Below are 19,473 nucleotides of genomic sequence, written 5' to 3' on the forward strand. Positions count from 1 at the left end.
TGCTCTGTGATTCTAGCATTCACCCATGTTTGGTTTTTTTTTAATTTTTATTTTATTTTTATTTTTATTTTTTTTTTTGGCTTTTTTGGCCCCATTTCTACCTCTTCTAAGCCAACAAAGGTGTATCTGGTTCTTCTTATGTCACATCTGTCTGAATCACTCTTCTGTCTTTCTCATTCTGACTTAAGAGCTCATGTGATTTGAGGTCATCTGATCAGAACCTTATTCCATCTGCAACCTAAGCTTTCTTTTGCTGTGTAACAACATATTCACAGGTTCCAGAGATAACAACATTAACATCTCTGGTGGCCACTCTGTATAACACAGACACCACCATGTGATTGAGTATTTTATTTCATTTTGTCATTTGTCATATTTCCATCTTTCCCGCTATATTATAAGCTCTCTGGAAGCAGAGACTGTGCATTATATATAGTCATTCTGGAAACATTTTGAAAACCCACTAAGTTCTAAACATTGTGCTTTGTGCTTAGGATAAAAAGATGCCCCTAGGAAACTTATGCTGTGGCACAAAATCAGATACAATTCTCAGTAAATGTGAATTGAATTAAATTATATCAGAGGTCCAGGAATGTCAATATAATACTAAAGTTCAGAATAACTGTGAATTCTGCCTTCTCTCTGTTTTTGTACATCATGCCAAGCAGGTCACTGACAAGGCTTTATTATTACAAGAAAACCAAATTGATTTTAATACATTAGGCCTTAAAATTGAGAGCATCTGTAACTTTGTAGGATAATGAAATTATTTCAACTGATGTAAATAGAGAACTTGACGACATAAGCAAAAGAGTAGTCCATTGTGTTGAATTGCAAGGGGATGAGAGCAACAGCAAGAGGATTCACTTACTGAAATGCTAAAACATCTGTAGAAACTTACTCTAAAATTAAAAGTGATAACTTACTCCAATTAGGAAACAAGATACCCTGTTATATCCATTAAAGTAATACATTTCTCAACGTGGAATATATTCCCTCTCTAAAAGTCGGTGTTTGTGTAAATATGACTTTAGAGCTGGGTGGAACTATAAAGATCATGATCTCAAAGGTCCATTTCAGCTCCCAAATTCTAAAATGGTTTTATTTTACAGACACAGTTAGTGAGGCCCGGAAATAAATGACTTTTCCAAAGTTGCACAGCAGGATGAGAACTGAGGTTACTTAATTCCCTGTCCTGTACTTTCTTACATTGTGATAATGCTAAGGATTATCAAAGAAAAGAGAGAGGAACAATAAATATATACAAAAGAGTATGCATTTTACAATATCTGTAACAATAATTTTGATTGGCAAAGCTAATGGGATATACTCTTACTGCTAGTAACTTTCCCTGGCTGTAACCTTAAATCTAGTCTTATTTCTTCCTTGATGATTTTTTCTAAAGCACATTTCCTAATTAATTTGGGGGAATGGCTAAAATATATGAAAATTAGTCATTTTCATTAATTTTGAATTAATTTTTCCACATCATTAAATTGATTAGTGCTTCCTTAGTCTTCCATAGAGCATTCTTTCACCATGTAAACTTTGATTTAAAATATTTTAAAAATCATTAATCTACCATAGTGATATGTATCAATTACCTAGATATGATTGAACTGAATTTTTTAAATATGTGGAGTTGGCTTTCAGAATTTTTATGTCATATTGCTTTCCTTTAAGTTGTTCCTAAGTTTTACTTACTGTACATGAACAGCAGACCATCTTATCAAGAAAACTTATTTTTGGAAGACAGGCTACTTGATATACGGTAAGAGAGTAGTTCTTAAATGTTCACGCGCACACACACACACACACACACCTGTGAGATGATGGATATGTTAATTAGCTTTGCTATGGCAATAATTTTACAGTATATATCATATATCAAAACAGCACACACCCTAAATATTTGCAGTGTTTGTCAATTATTTCTCAGTAATGCTGGGAAAAAAATTCAGCATTGCATTTATATACTTAAAGATTTTTGATCTGCAGTATGTAAATAACCTATTAATTCCTATTGGAGAGATTATAATCTTGATTTGCTTGCTGTAGAAAACAATTCTGAAATGGACCCCAGAATTCAGAAACAATTCTGAAATGGAGTCCCACCGCTCTGGCATACGCACACCTCCTCCTGATTATGCAATCAAGTGCTAATCTAGGTACCTAGGTAACAGGTGTGAAGAGTTTTTGCTGAGGCTTTTTGAGGTGAATTTTTTAGTACACACCCTAAATATTTATAGTGTTTGTCAATTAGATCTCAATAATGCTGGGAAAAAAATTCAGCATTGCATTTATATACTTAAAGATTTTTGACTTACAGTATATAAATAACCTACTATTTCCTATTGGAGAGATTATAATCTTGATTTGCTTGCTGTAAGAAACAATTCTGAAATGGACCCCAAGAGTCCCACCTCTCTGGTATACACACACCTCCTCCTGATTATGCAATCAAATGCTAATCTAGGTACCTAGGTAACGGGTGTGGAGAGTTTTTGCTGAGGTAATTAAGGTCTCAAAGCAGTTTACCTTAAAACAGGGAGACTAGCTTGGTGGTCCTAAGCTAATCAGGTGAACCTTTAAAAGGGACTGGGCTGTAGCTGGCCAAAGAGATTCTAAGAGTGAGAGGTCTCTGGCAGGAGAGAGGTTCTCCCTTGCCGACTTTGAAGATGTAAGAGACCACATGGTAAAGATGTGAGGATCCTCCATCATTTGGAAGCAGGCCTTTGCCAGCAAGGAAGCAGGGACCTAAGTCGTACAACCACCATCACTTAATTCAGCAAACAACTTGAAGGAGCTTGAAAAAGATTCTTCCCCAGAGCCACCAGATAGAAGTGAGGTCTGGCTGACACCTTGATTTCCGCCTGTAAGACCCTGAGCAGAGAATCACCATGCTGTGCCTGTACTTCCGACCTACAGAACCATGAGGTAATCAATTTGTGTTTTAAGCTAATAAATTTGTGGTAATTTGCTATGCAGCAATAAAAAATGAACACTTTTGTATTTGGCTTTTTTTTTTTTTTTTTTTTTGAGACGGAGTCTCGCTCTGTCGCCCAGGCTGGAGTGCAGTGGCGCAGTCTCGGCTCACTGCAAGCTCCGCCTCCCGGGTTCACGCCATTCTCCTGCCTCAGCCTCTCCGAGTAGCTGGGACTACAGGCGCCCGCCACCACGCCCGGCTAATTTTTTTGTATTTTTTAGTAGAGACGAGGTTTCACCGCGGTCTCGATCTCCTGACCTCGTGATCCGCCCGCCTCGGCCTCCCAAAGTGCTGGGATTACGTGAGCCACCGCGCCTGGCCGTATTTGGCTTTTTAAAAAAATGTCAATCTTCATCTGGAGGGAGCTGTCTTACTAAACACGCAGGAGTTCAGGTGGTTATTATCAGACTCACTTAGTGTTTGTAATAAAATGAACTTTTTTCCCCAATTAAATAAAAGCATTGTTTTTGAAATTAGTCCTGGCCAGGATACTGGGTTTACTCGTTGATTTTTAAAATTTTAATAGCATAACAGGCAAGGGTGTTTTAAGAAAACAGGAGTGTGGAACTGTATTGTGAAAAGCAAGAGTTTCCTACTCTTTCCCTTTGCTACACTACCCTTATTCTTATTCCCTGGAAGAAACCACTCTAACAGCCTTTTTGTCTTCCTCTGCCAGCTGCCTTCATAACTGAATAATACGCTTATGAAAGGTGTTATTTAAACTTTTAGGTAATGTCTACTAATTGTTTCCCCTGGAAGATCAGGATTTTGGCTTACTTACATTATCTTATCTCCACATTGGTCCTCCCTGTATCATCATTCATGCAGTTTAGTTATATTTTCAGTTGTACTATCTATGTTATTTGGCAGAATCGACCTTTCTTTCTTGTCCTGGACATGGACATCTTTGTGGACTGTCAATCTGCCTACCACAGACGATAACTGAGATCTCCCTAAAGGTTCAGGTCCCAAGTCGGGCTCCTTATCACTGGTCTCCTGGTATGGGCTCCCCTCTCCAGCATTCTTTAAGTCCTGGATTCAGAGAGTCAGAGAAATGTCACAGCACAGGTGATAACTGCAGAACAGGAAAGGGCAGAAACCTCCTCCCCTAAAGAGAAGGATAATTCTTATCTGAGGTGTGTAAAATCAAACGCCTGTATTAACTGAACTGAACTCTCTAGCCCTGTGTTTCTACTGATGTGGAAAACATAGCTAAACATAATCACTTCGAGATCTCTTTAAGGTTCTTTTGGGGTAAATAGCTTTGTTCTTCAGAGGCTTATTTGCTGAGTGGCCTTTGGTCTTTGGCTTTTGTCCAAATGTCCAGTCTTCACAGGTTTCTGGTTACAGACCCTGTCATACTGCTTGAATTGTGTATTCCCCTTGGCTCCCCAGTTTCATATTTTTACAGCTCACTCTGCCTTTTCTTAACCACAGATTTTCTCTAGGCCCTCTGGCCTTTCCTCAGCCTTATTCGAACTTTGGAGCTTGGGAAGATTTGGGATTATCTCCTGAACCAGCCCGGAGCTGAGAGGGGAGAAGTGTAAGGAAGGATGCTCTGGGCTCTGTGCCAGGTCATCCCTTCCATGGGGCTTTAATGAGAATTGAAGTATGAATCGGCTCTTAAGCTTTTTTACATTATCAGGTGTTTCCTCTTGCTCTCTTTCCCCAGTTGTTCATTAGAAACCATATCAGGGTTCAATAAGAGAAACAGACCAGTAGGAGATATAAAGTAATTTATTGCAAGGAATTTGCTTACCCAATTCTGATGGCTGTCTAGACAAGTCTGAATTTGTAGGGCAGGTCATCAGGAAGGGCAGGATAGAACTCTGTGGTAGAAGTTGACACTGCAGTCTGTAGGTGGAACTTCTAGGAAACCCCAGTTCTGCTCTTAAGAGCTTCCAACTGACTAAATCAGGCCTACTAAGATTATCAAGGATAATCGCTATTCCTTAAAGATCATGAACTTCAGTCACATCCACAAAATAACCTCACAGTAACACCTAGACTAGTGTTTGGATAGCTGAGAACTGGGCGCCCTGCCAAGTTGACACATAAAGCTGACCATCAAATGAATTATTATTCAGTAGCAATCTCTGCCTGAGAAATTAGAGTAAAACATTGTCTCAGTCCATTCAGATTGCTATAACAAAATACCATATACTGGGCGGCTTATAAACACAGATTTATTTCTTGCAGCTCTGAAGGCTGTGAAATCTAAGACCCATGTGCTGGCAGATAGTGTCTGGTGAGGGCTCCAGTTCTGGTTCACAGGGACTTCTTGCCTCTCACGTGGTGGAAGGGGACAAGACAGCTCTTTGGAGTCTCTATCATAAGGGTGCTAATCCCATTCATGAGGATTCTGCCCTCATGATCTAATCACCCCCTAAAGACCACCCATGTCCTAATACCATCACACTGGTATATGAATTCAACAGGAATTTGGGTGGGGGAAAGGAGGCACAAATATTCAGACCACAGCAAGCATTTTGACAGAAAAACTTAGCTTCTATTCCTGTGTCTAACAAGTCATTTTCTACTGTGTGAATCTTGGCTAGCTGTGACTGCTGTGACCATTGGAATATGGGGGCAGTGACACTATGTAAGCTCCGGGCCTTGTCTTTAAGAGGACTGACAGCCTCTGGGTGAACTCCTGGAGCCCTAAGCTACCATGTAAGAAGTTCCAACTCCCCTGCAGGAGAGACCATGTCTAGCATCTTCCCACTTGATAACATCCCCCTGCATAGTTTTTGTTCCCAAAATAATAACCTTTCTTGTTTATAGTATTTGTTGCCTTCTGAATGTGATAGACCTTAGGCCATCTGTCCATCCTCCCCTACCTGCTTGACCGATTCTGTTATCTATTGCTGTGGAATAGATTATCATGAAACCTAGTAGCTTAAAACAAGAACTTACAGAACATGATTTTGTGAGTCAGGAACTGGGTTAGAGCTTTCTGATTCTTCTACCCCCCAACATTGTATTGACTTGAGTAACTTGAGCTGTTCAGCTGATAGCTGGGCAGGTCTGGAGGGTCAGAGCTGGCTTTACTTAGACACCTGATACCTTGTCAGGGATGGCTGGAAGGCTGGGCTCGATTGGGTTTCCCCATCTCCCTCCGTGTGGTCTCAAGGCTTCCCCACATTGTCTCTCCTGCAGGGGAGTTGTACTTTCTTACATGGTATCTGAGGGCTCCAGGAGACCACAGCAGAAGATGCCAGTTCTCTTAAAGAGGAGGTGTGGAGCTGGATTGGTGTCATTGTCCCCACACTCCAATGATCACAGCAGTCATAGCTAGCTAGACCCAAGGGAAAAGCTGGAGTCCCCAGTCTTTGATGCAAATCTGCAGTCATCTGTAATTCTCCTTATTGACCTTATCTCTAATCCTTTGCTCCCTGTTTACCTTATCCAAGGCACACTCCAGCCTCTTACTGTTCTTGAACATCTTGGGCACACTCTGCCTTAGGACCCTGGCTTTTGCTGTACTCTCTGCCTGACCCTATCTTCTCCCAGATATCCACATGCTTACCACTGTCATATCTTTACTCAAATGTCATTTCAGTGGACCTTTGCAGACTGCCCTATTTAAAATTAGGGTCCTTCTTCCCACCACTACATATATAGTTCCTACCCACTTTTCTGTTTTGTTTTTTCCATCCTGTTTGGTGATACCTAACTTACATTTTATTTTAAAAATTTTGATTCTTTCCAAGTAAGTTTTGTGGGTTTTTTTTGGTTTTTTTTGTTTTGTTTTTTTGTTTTTTTGTTTTTTTTCCTGAGATGTAGTCTTGCCCTGTTGCCCAGGCTGGAGTGGCGCCATCTCGGCTCACTGCAATCTCCATCTCCTGGGTTCTAAACGATTCTCCTGCCTTAGCCTCCTGAGTAGCTGGGACAACAGGCGCCTGCCACCATGCCCAGATAATTTTTGTATGTTTAGTAGAGATGGGGTTTCACCATAGTGGTCAGGCTGGTCTCGAACTCCTGACCTCAGGTGATTCACCCACCTTGGCCTCCCAAAGTACTGGGATTACAGGCATGAGCCACTGTGCCTGGCCCAAGTAAGTTTCATGTGCATGAGGATTTTTGTGTGTTTTTTCACTGTTTATCCATATCCTCAGCTCCTAGAACTTGCGTTGATCATAGAAGTTGCACTCAACAAATATTTTTGAATGGATGGGTAGATTCAAGAAGCTATACCTTGCTTGCTTCTTGGCTTATAAGTTTTATCTCACAAATGTAAAAATATTCAATTTGTTTTTGAGTAATGAAGATCACCTAATTATGGTTTTTCCCTAAATACCCATTAGGTCATAGGGAAGACAAGGAGAGATATTTTTGTGCTAAATGTCTCATATTCAGTAATAGGTGATATTTCTGACTCTTCAGCAGCAATACTTTGATCTGCATTTCCCCCATAGTGGTACTAGGTTTTTATGCCAGTAAGATTTATTAAGTAAATCCATGCATTCTTAGTTTGTTGCCTGATAGCGAAACATATGCAATTATTGCAAGACTGGCTACCATGTTACTCATGGAATCGTTGACACAGAAGAGCCAAGCAGATTGACTTATGAATGTAATAATGTTGTTCTGATGCTTTCATTATGGTCAATCTCTAATAATGAGGAAAAGGAGGAGGGAAACAAGAAGCTGAAGGCCATTAGGAGACTAAAATGAGCCTGTCTTTTACATTCCGGTTAGCTCTGAATTTGTTTCCAGAAAAATCGGGCAGAGAGGAAAAATGTATATCCTGTGATCTATTGTGTTAAATAATGTGGCATTTTTTTATTTTAAGGTTAGCTTTTTTGTATTACCGCAGAAAATAGCCAACTTAGAACACACCTGTCATATCTGAAGTTTAATTTCTTCATATAATTATCAGTTGCTCAGTATATTTTACTGCTCAACTCTAAAAGTCACTCGACTTCAGATTTGTTCATTGTTCTTGCAGCTGCTTACTTGTTAAATCATTCCTCCCACTTAAGACAATAGATCCAAGAAATGAGAGGTGATTTGTCACAGAACCTATAGTTAATACATAGGCACTCATTGTTAATATATGTTGATCACACATAGCTTTAAATTGGGTTTCTGGAAAATTCGTATTTTGCTTTTAAAATAGCCTGTTTGGCAGCCCCAACTAAAAATATGGAATACTTTATAAATTAAAATGTTGAAATGTTCGTATTTTTGCAAGAAATGAACACTCTAGGAAGAATACACGAAGCATGAATGAAGAATTCAAGAATAAATTGTTAGTCACCACCCGAATTTTAGCATGTCTTTGCTTTTATTGTTGGTATGCCAATAAGTAAGTGGTTCTTCATGAGACACAGGTAAGTAAGACACACAGCTAAGCAAAACTTACATATGTTTTACTTACCTGTGTCTCATGATGTCAGTATTGGATTCAGCAATTTATTTCTGTAGGTAGACAGCATGGTTTACATCAAACATTGTATACACACATGTATACAGTCATGACACCTAATGACAGGGATACATTCTGAGAAATGAATGATTAAATGACCTCATTCTTGGCCACTGTGCTAACATTGTAGTGTGTACTTAAAACAAGATAGTGTAGCCTACTGCACACCTAGCCTGTGTTGTGGCTTCTAGGCAACAAACCTGTACAGCATATTATTGTACTGAATACTGTAGGCAAATGTAACACAATGGCAAATATTTATATATCTAAACATATGTAAACATGGAAAAGGCACAGCAAAAATATGGTAAAAGAAGGTAAACCTGTATAGAGGAGCCCCATTATGATCTTATGGGACCACCGTCATATATGTGGTATATTGTTGGCTGCAATGTCATTATGCAGTGTATGACTGACTGTATATATATATACAGTGTGTATCTATATATATATATGTATATATATGTGTGTATCTATATAATATATATATATAGATACACACATATACACCTACCTTTTCAAATTTAAAAATGGTTGGTGTTGCTGAAGGGAGTTGGAAAAGTACACAAGAAAAATGGGAGATTTCCCTCTTTAAGCTGGAGAAAGAGCCAGTGGTTATGTGATGCCCTGTATGATGGAAAGCATTGAAATGGCACACCCGCTATCATTCTTAATAACATTGACAGTTGGGGCAAATTTCTTATCTACAAGATAAAGAGATTAGACTCATCATATCTAAGATTCATTGCAGTTCTAAATTCTATGCTTCAGATTTTTTGACTTAATAAAATTTATTTCAACATTTGAGTACCCATCATATTAGGCACCATTCACTAGATATTTACTATGTGCCATGTACCTAAATGCTTTATATCTTTTAACTCAATAATCCTTATAAACCTATGATCTAACTAAAGAACAGAGTAAATAAGTAGCCCAAGATCATCCATTTGGTTGGAAGTGGAGAGGCTTAAATTTTAACTTGAGATTTTAGTCTAGAATTTAGTAACTGTGCCTGTAACAGTTGTATTATACTCTTTCCCATCCTGTGAGCCAGACACCATGCTAGGCACTAAGGGAAACCTTTGAGTAAGTCATGATGATGCAGGAAGCATAGGTGGCAAATTGAGAGCTTTTTATTTCTAAGTTTCTTCTTGATATATGTAGACAACCCTCTATAATCTCAGATATGCTATACATAGCTTGTTTGTTTTTCAAGACTTCGATTTTACATTAAATTCTTTCTTTAGAGAGCTCATTAAGAAATATAGAAGTTCCACTGAATGCCAACTATCTTGCTTTTTTAAAATTTCCTTTAAGCTTTCATTACTTTGCTTTAGATTTGCGTTCAAAGATGCAATGTTCTTAGAAATTTTTTTGTCAACTCACTCAACCCATGTATTCAAATCTTTCAGAGATAAATAGCTTATTTTTTCTACAGGGAATACTCATTGACTTTGAGAAATTACTTTCTGCATATTTTATTTTTGCTGACAAAATACCTCCATACTTACCTAAAAGTAAAAATCTTTAACTCTTCTAAGTATCTGAATATGTTAAGTAGCATTAAGATTAGTAAAATATAAATTTGTCAGTGACATAAATGATTGTGATGTAAATTAGTATAAGAGTTTATTAGAATTCAGAGAATTGGGAACATATATATGGGCCCCTGTTTTCTTTTCATACTGACCAATCTGATATGTCTTGAGTATTTATAATCAAATCAGTTGCTATGATAATGAGCTCTAAACATGAATTTTCAAGCCAAAATCAGACAGTTTCAGGCCTGGGATTTGATTTTACTCTTCTTACAAGCTGATCAATTAGCCTATTACTGTTTCACGGATGCTGGCACTAGACATGAGATTTCAGGATCAGAAACAAAAGACTGTGTTACCCATGGCATGGCAAGCAGCATCAATATTAGCATATTTGCATCGATTCCCCTTGCCCCGCAAGTCCCATGGGGGTGAGGCAGTATGTGCCAGACAGATGCCATTCATGCAGTGGATTTATACTGAGCTTTCGTAGCAAGCAGTAAGCAAGACTGCTTTGTCCAAAAGGAGCTGTTACTTCATCTCTCCAGGTTATCAGCTACATAAACATAAACAAAAATGCCCTGGATAAAAGAGTGTTCAGGGCCTTGAAGCCTTGGCACACCAGCCAGACATGTAAGACCACAAGAAGCCCAAGGGGAAGTGTCTCCCAACAGACAGATGCAGTGTACTATGGTGGAAAGGACAGAGTCTGTGACAGGGTTCTGGTTCTTGTAGTTCTTGCTAGCAGCCTTCCAGAGGCCTGTCTGAGATATCTCTAAGCACTCTCACAGAGAAAATAGAGCTGGATGAAATGACAAAAAATGTCTACCCTTTCATCTCAAGAATAAGTATTAATGTCTTACTCTTCTGTAAACCTTCCTTTAAAATAAAACCTGCAGCTTGCTTAGGGCTAAAACTTGAGCCACAGAGGATTTTCACATAACCAAGCAATATAAATGCAATATGACTGATCGCCTACAAGTGTTAAATGGATTTTTAGAAGAGAAAATTAATCATAGTAATTGTTCAGTGAAGGATACCATTTATAATTTTAAGAACTAATATAGAAAATGTGAACACAATTGTAAGTGCATGACTAAGAAATGTCACCTCATTTTCTTTTCGATAAACAAAAAAAATCAAGTGACTGGACAAGACATGAGAATTTTAAAAATTATTTTAGAATGTTTATTGTTTTAAATGTTAGAAATAATTTATTTTTCATGAATGAAAAGCTTATTCTCTGAAGCATATTTTATAGATTTTTATTTTGATATTGAAATAATTTCTGTGAAAATATGGATTTGCTAAATAGTACTATGTTTAGATCAGTTTGATTGGTCTTCTCGAAATAAGTTCAAGATCTCCTCTTTACCTGTTGAAAACATTTACTCTCTTGAAAGATCTAATAAAGATATTTTAAAAAGATACTTGGGAAGGGAGGACGTTAAATGATTTCAATGCACACTTAGTTGCAAAACCGCAAAGCATGGTTCTGGAAAAATCAAGCCTGCCATCATTATTGATAAAATTTGGATTCCACATCAATAAGCCTTATTTTGGCTAACTGGAATGTAGAAAGATTTAATTCCAGGTGCATAGAGATTTATTTATATTAAAATTGTCCAACACCACAAGATGCTGTGTCACCGATAGCCTGTAGGGGCAGAAGTTTTAAAGGACTTTAGTACACAAAAAACATAATGCAGGCAAACTGTAGCTACCAAGAGTTCTCTAGAATGAGTATATGGATTCATTTGTTTATCCTTTCAGTACTGCATTATTGATTACCTACATAAGGGAAGCCCTGTGCTGGGGACAGTCTGGATAAGAGAGAGCTACTGTTTCTGAAGGAACTGAGTCTAATGAGAGAGACAAAATAAAGGCCACATAGGGTGGTTAGTGCAAAGATGAGGAACGGGACACAATTAGGGAAAGTCAGATGACAGATGCTCCTTAGATAGATTAGGGCTTTTCAGACCAGAGCCTTTTCACTTTAGTTTGTTTTGTTTTGTTTTTTCGGTTTTGGTTTTGGTTCATCAGTTGAATGTATAAAGTATTTCCTGGACTTTAACAGGGTAGGAAATCTTCAAGTTTATCATCTCTTGAAGGAGCTTACAGTCTAATTATCTAAAAACAACTGTTCTACATACACGGTATATGCAGCTCCTATGCACAGGGGAAGAGCATGCAAAATGGCTAATAAAGGCAGCTTGGCGTAGATCAAACACTTTACTATGAGCCAGGCGCTTTGACTAGTGCTTGACTTATATTATCTAATTTAATTCTCAGAACCTTTTCAGATAGTTCAGAACACAGAAGTATCTAGAGTACTGGGCCAGGAGTTCCAATGTGTGAACTGTTTTATGGGCTCTACTACTAGCTGTGTGGCCTTAAGAACTACTGAATATCAGCCATGAAGAAGGATGGCTTGTTAATACATGTCCCAGGGCAATGTCTAAAATTTCTATTGAAGGATAATGATTTATGTTCAGTCACTCTTGATTAAAGACAACTATGCTGGGGAGTTTCTAGTCAGGCCAAATGACCTGGAGTCAATGTGCAGTAGGCATTGCATAACCGAGAGCTCTCAAATTCAATTCGCCTCAGTGCAAGGCAGGTAATCCAAACAAATGAAATGAGATAGGTGGGGCCTGGCACACTGGAAAGTACGCATGTACATTTTAAAGAGGCAAGTTCTACTCAGCTCCACCTGGTTGCTGCCAAAGGAAAATGCAGACCCAGTGGTTGCAGAGATTCCAAATCTTCTAAAGAAAATGACAATCCTGACTTTTAGATGTTGGTCTGTAGGCCATGAGACCAGTCTGAGGTGCAGCTCATCAACTGCAAGTGGTACTCTTCTCATTCTTCCTCATTCGTAGTTTAGGAATCTTTGCTCCCTTCCTTCCTTCCTTCCTTCCTTCCTTCCTTCCTTCCTTCCTTCCTTCCTTCCTCCTTCCCTCCTCCCTCCCTCCCTCCCTTCCTTGTCTCGCTGTGTTGCCCAGGCTGGAGTACAGTGGCACGATCTCAGCTCACTGCAAGCTCTGCCTCCTGGGTTCACACCATTTTCCTGCCTCAGCCTCCCGAGTGGTTGGGAGTACAGGCAGCTGCCATCATGCCCGGTAAATTTTTTGTATTTTTAGTAGAGACGGGGTTTCACCATGTTAGCCAGGATGGTCTCAATCTCCTGAAGTTGTGATCCGCCTATCTGCCTATCTGCCTGCCTCGGCCTCCCAAAGTGCTGGGATTACAGGCATGAGCCACCACACCTGGCTTTTTTTTTTTTTTTTTTTGCTCCTCCTTCTTGGGTTCAAGTGATTCTCATGCCTCAGCCTCCCAAACAGCTGGGATTACAGGCATCTGCCAACATGCCCGGCTGATTTTTTTTATTTTTAGTAGAAATGGGATTTCACCATGTTGGCCAGGCTGGTCTCAAACTCCTGACCTCAGGTGATGCACCCGCTTCAGCCTCCCAAAGTGCTGGGATTACAGGCATGAGGGACCACGTCTGACCACTATTTCAATCTATGTAAGCACTCTCAGGCAGTGGTCTCAAGATTTGCTACCTATTAGTATCAGCTGAGGAGCTTTTAAAAATCCAAAACCCAGGTCATGTTGCCTGCCAATGAAATCAGAATCTCTATAGGTAGGACCTAGATTTTGTTGATCTATTTTTAAAACTCCCCAGGTGATTCCAGTGTGAAGTCAAGTTTGAAAAACAGCGCTCTCAGACCTTACTACTCAGTGTGCACCTCAAAATGACAGCAGCACCATCATGCCTGTGGCAAATGCAGAATCTTAAGCCCAGTTTCAGTACTCCTGAGATGGGATCTGAAGTAAACAAAATTCCCAGGTGGTTCCTGTGAAGGTAAATGTTTAGGAAGCATTGCCTAATAATTATCAGGTGACTCATGGAACCTCACTTTTAAGACTTTGGACAGTGATTATTAAGCATGGCTACATATTAAAATCACCAGAGAGTTTAAATGTACCATTACTGGGTCTACCCAAGGAGATTCTGATTTAATTGATCTATGGTAAGTCCTGGATATTAATGTTTTTAAAAATCGTACCAACATGAGTCGAATCTGCCACCAGGGTTGAAAACAACTAATTGCCTTAGTTCAATTTTTTCCCATTTTGCAGTAATATGAACTTGTCATCACCCAATAAATCTTTTACTATATAATCATCTGATAATTCATATTAGAAAACGTCACTGGGAGAGTTGTACCTGCTACCAAAGCTATGGTAGCTCTTATTTCTGGCTGTGAATGTTTTCTGATTATTTATTCTAATGAAGTCTTCAGGTAGCACTATTGAAGCTGGAGTTAAGAGGTTTTTCTGCCATAGTTTTAAAATAGGTAGTCTTCCTCTCTGTGGTTTTTAAGCTGCCTGCACAACAAAATCATCTAGGGACTCTTTCAGAAAATAAGGATGACAGGATGCATCCACATGTACAGTACTCTCACAGAGCCCAAGAGATCATTGTGATGGGGTGAAGGGCAAAATCACTGCTCCAGTCCCTTATGACATAGGCCCATAATGAGCTATAGGAATGGCTAAATCAACCAGGTGTCTTACCCGAGGGAACTTGGAGACCACCAGGAATAAATTAAATATCAAATTACTCTCATGAACTCCAATTTCTTCATCTGTTAAAAAATAAAAATAAAAAGAGATAACACCTCTTATGTTATTCTTTATGGGAAGAATTCATAGAGTGTTTATAAAGTACTTAGCACAGTGTCAACTCCTCAGTACTTAAAGCCTAACTTAACAGGGCAGGTTTTTTTCCTGACAGAAGACATTCGTTTTAAGCAGTATAAAGCAAGGACCTTGGCTCTTCTGTCTTCAACTTCTACATAAGTTATAGCAGTTTTGTTAATTTTTTTAATGTTGCATGCCCTTCAGTCATAAAACAGAAAAGTGACTACCTTTTCCTGTGAAGATGGCATGGCTTACATGCAAGAACCAGAAGTCTATATGGGGCATGCTGGAAAGCTAATTATGTGGATGAGCCTGACCTTGAAGTTCATACTAAGGTTCTTTGGTCAAAGTAGCCAGCAAGTCATGCCTGTTACTCAAGTTTAACCGGCTCACTTATTTGTGTGCGGAAATAAAGAAAAGCCAACATCTCCAAAGGGCACTTTGGAATAAACAGTTAAAGCTTATTTAGCATGGACAACATGCTTCATTACTCTGGCTGCCCAAAAAGATCCACATCTGCATACAAGTACACCTGTATCCAGAGGCACTTCTATGCACAGAACACCTATACTAGAAGCTCTATGGTGTCCCCTCTGGGCCTGCTATGGTAATAAGGCTGTAAATACTGCTTTATCCACAACAGCTTAGCATTTCCGTTTTATTATTTATCTTCCACCTAAATCTTCATTTGTAGAAAAATAGACTCCCTACCTTTGTGGAACTTACATTCTGGTGATATGTCAACTCTCCTTTTATAAAAGTGGATCAGATAACCTAGAAACCATTTGAAGAAAATGAAAATATCTTGAGATATTTTCAAAAGTCTGTTTGAAATCTGTTTTAATAATAGACTCTTAGGAATTTTTCTCCTGGTTTTTAAATTCTCTTGTTTGTAGGAAGGCATATATCTTTTGTTTCTTGTAATAAACCTTAGATGGTGAGATATGTTGAGAGATTGTGAATATTTAATTAGAAATCAGGGTTTTCCAGCAAATGCAACCTTAGAAGTTATCTCATCCAATTTCCTTTACAGATGAGATGCTGAGATATAGAATTAAGTTCTCAGCCAGTGATCCGTTCATTTGGCTTTAGTGTCTTACTAAACAGTCTCCATCAAAGCCTTTCAGATTCCCCATAGCTTTGAAGCCATATTGCTTATTTGGGAGAACGTGATATTTTTGTATGCCTGGCTTATTTCACTTCACATAATTGTCTTCAAGGTTCACAAAGGTTTTCCCCAATGACAGGATTTTTTCCTTCTTTTGAGGCTGAGTAGCATTCCATTGTGTATCTGTACCACAGTTTCTTTATCCACATATCCACCGATGGACACTTAGGTTGAGTTCGTATCTTTGCTCTTAGCAAGTGATGTTGAAATAAACATGAGAGTGCAGATATCTTTTCCCCATCCTGTTTCATTTCCTTTGAATATATACCCAGTAGTAGAATTGCTGGATCAAAAAGTAGATCTATTTTTAATTTTTTGAGGAACCTCTATTCTATTTCCCATAAAGCCTTACTAATTTGCATTCTAAATTACAGTGTGCAAGGATTCCCTTTTCTCTACATCTTCAACACTTTTGTCTTTTTAATAACAACCATTTTAGCAGCTATGAGGTAACATCTCATTGTGGCTTTAATTTGTATTCCCCTGATTAGTGATACTGAGCATTTTTTTCATATATCTGTTGGCTATTGGTATATCTTCTTTCAAGAAACAGCTCTTCAGTTCCTTTGCCCGTTTTTTTACTTGGATTTTCTTGCTATTGAATTCTTTATGTATTTTGGGTGTTAACTCATTATTAGACGTATGCTTTACAAATACAGTCTCCCATTCTGTAGGTCGTCTCTTCACTCAATTGTTTCCTTTGCAGTACAGATGCTTTTTAGTCTGATGCAATACCATTTGTCTATTTTTGCCTTTCCTAGCCTTGTTTTTGGGGTCGTATTCCGAAAATCATTGCCCAGACCAATGTCGTAGAAATGTATCTCTGTTTTACCCTAGTTGTTTACAGTTTCAGGCCTTATGTTTAAGTCTTTCATCTATTCTGAGTAGATTTTTGTATATGGTATGAGATAATGGGCACAATTTCATTTTTCTGCATGTGGATATCGAGTTTTCCCAGCATCATTTATTGAACAGATTGTCCTTTCTTCTTTATCTTGTATTGGACCTGCTTTCTAGGTCATTTTCAAAGCATAGAGGGGCCAATTTCTTTTTTTCCTTCAAAAATAAATTATAAATCTCAGCATTCTCAAGATAGTTGAATTTTTCTTTTAAGAAAGGGTCTTACTCTATCTCCCAGGCTGAGTGCAGTGGTATGACCTTGGCTCACTGCAACCTCCACCTCCCAGGCTCAAGTGATCCTCCGACACCACCCTCCTGAGTAGCTGGAATTACAGGCGTGCACCACCATGCCTGGCTAACTTCTGTGTTTTTTGTTGGGATGGAGTTTAGCCATGTTGGGTAGGCTGGTCTCAGACTCCTGACCTCAAGTGATCCACTTGCCTCAGCCTCCCAAAGTGCTGGGATTACAGGCCTGAGCCACCACACCTGTCCATGATAGCTGATTTTATTGTTGATTCTAAAATGAAGACAGATAGCGGTGAGCTGGTAAGTTCAGGGAAATACTAAATACAAACATATCTAGAGCCTCTAAATATAGTATTTGTATTTTTCAAGGTACCACATTCAGAGTTTAATTATCAAAGTCAACTAGGCTTAGATTTAAAGTTCATTCACAGTGGCAGAAGGACAGAAATAGTAGATTATCAATCAACAAGGCAGATTTGGAAAGATGGCCACTGAGACCAGAAAATGAATGATTAGTTTCTAAGCTTATCTTATCCAATCTTAAGGATGGGAAGCGTGATAATAAGATATTAGATATTTAAAGGCCACACTAAAACATTATTCAAAATGTTCATTTATTACTCATATTTCTTTCATTAAATGTATTAACCCACTAAATATATTAATGATAAAATTTCTCATAATTCTGAAGTTACAGAATAACTGCATTCATGATTTAATTTTGCAAGTTCAGCTCACATTTTCCAAAATAAAGATACCTTCAAAGTGAGCTACAATTTAAAATAATTATCTTCCATATATGATATGTAAATAGGTAGGCTTATCTCAGAGGTTTAAAAAAAAGTCACATAAGAAAATACTAAGAAATGTGGACACAAAATAATTAAAATCCTATATTGTACAAAAAGTCTAATTTTAAAAGGCAAATATCAGCTAGGGAAAATTTTACAACATTTGCTTTAAAATAACATATTCTTTTTTACTGAAAGACTTGTAACCAATTTTAAAAATGGCATATTTTTTCCATTAAAAATGATTTTAATGGATGCATTAAAGAATGCAATTGATAATAGCATCAAAAAATGTTGTTATGCATCAAAAAATGTAAATATAGTAGAAAACTGCCATTGTTTACAACATTTGCAAGAGCAAGCAAACCTAAAGGCAGTTCGATACAGTATTGTGGCATATAAATGGGTACAAGCTTTCTAGAAAGTAGTTGGTAATTAAAGAAGAAACAAAATTCATGTTCTTTAAATTCTAGTACAATAAATTTTGAGGGAATGAAATATCAGGAAATACTCATATAAATGGATTTTTTTATGATGGAGAGACTGGTTGAATATAAATGCTTTAAAGGAAATTTGCCAAAATATCAGTATTGGTTATAGATTTTTCAATCACATTAAACAAATATTTATTGAATGGCCAAACTGTGGGCCAGGAACTAGCAAAATACTGTGGATACAGCAGTGCTCGAGATGATTCCTGCTTTACAGAGCTTACATTCTAGTTGAAGCTGAAATTTAATCTATTTCATTCCATATGCTTTTTGCTATTTTCCAAATTTTTCCAGTGAATAAACTTTCTTGCATTACCAGAAATGCAGGTTACTTAATTCTAGTAAAAAGATAAACATTTGGTCTATGTAAATATCTATCATGTCATATTGAAATATTTGAAATAAACCATTCTCTGCTGTGGTCCTTTAGTGTTTTGACATTTTATTGAATTGGGCCACAAAGGCCCTAGTTGTACACAAAAATATGACTGAATATTTTTCGAATTACCAGCATTATCTCATCCAGCAGACAGATTTTTCTAAAAGGAGATAACCTTTTCAATTTCTTTCTGACAAGCATTTTGAGAATGGGAAAACACATAAAAAGTTTCTGGAGAAATCTATTTTCCTCATCACTGATGCCACTGGATCGTAAAAAAATCCTGAGTTTTACCTGAAATTTATACCATCTTCAATACATGCCACATCTGAAAGTAGGGGTGGTGGGGAGGAAGAAATGGGGTAATTCAGGGATACATGGCACATCGTTACATAATTACCTGTTAAACCTGAGTGGAAGTTCTTAATCTCGTGTGTATCAGAATCAACTAAAAAGCTTAATTTTAAAAAGATTTTCATGACGTTGCGTAAGAAATTGTGATTTAGGTCGTCTGTGGCTGGGGCAAGCCTGTGTACTTTTATCAAGGTGATTCTGATGACACTGGACACATTAGAAAACACTGAGAATACATATCTTTGGGTCTTGAAGCGTATATCCCAGTAAGCTTCAAGATGTTAAATAATGGTTTTGAAACGAATCTCTAAAGAGACAAATCCCTTTAATCTAGCTTTCAGATACATATCACATTTCTGCAGTGGGTTTCTAAGTGCTCTGCACAATTATATGCTGAGGCTTTCTTGAAGGTCCACTTGGGGAGTTTCACCTTTATGGGCTCTCCTTTTCTGAGTCTAATAGATTCAGACTGAATG

This window comes from Nomascus leucogenys, chromosome 2 (assembly GCF_006542625.1).
Source record: "Nomascus leucogenys isolate Asia chromosome 2, Asia_NLE_v1, whole genome shotgun sequence".
Classification (NCBI taxonomy): Eukaryota; Metazoa; Chordata; class Mammalia; order Primates; family Hylobatidae; genus Nomascus; species Nomascus leucogenys.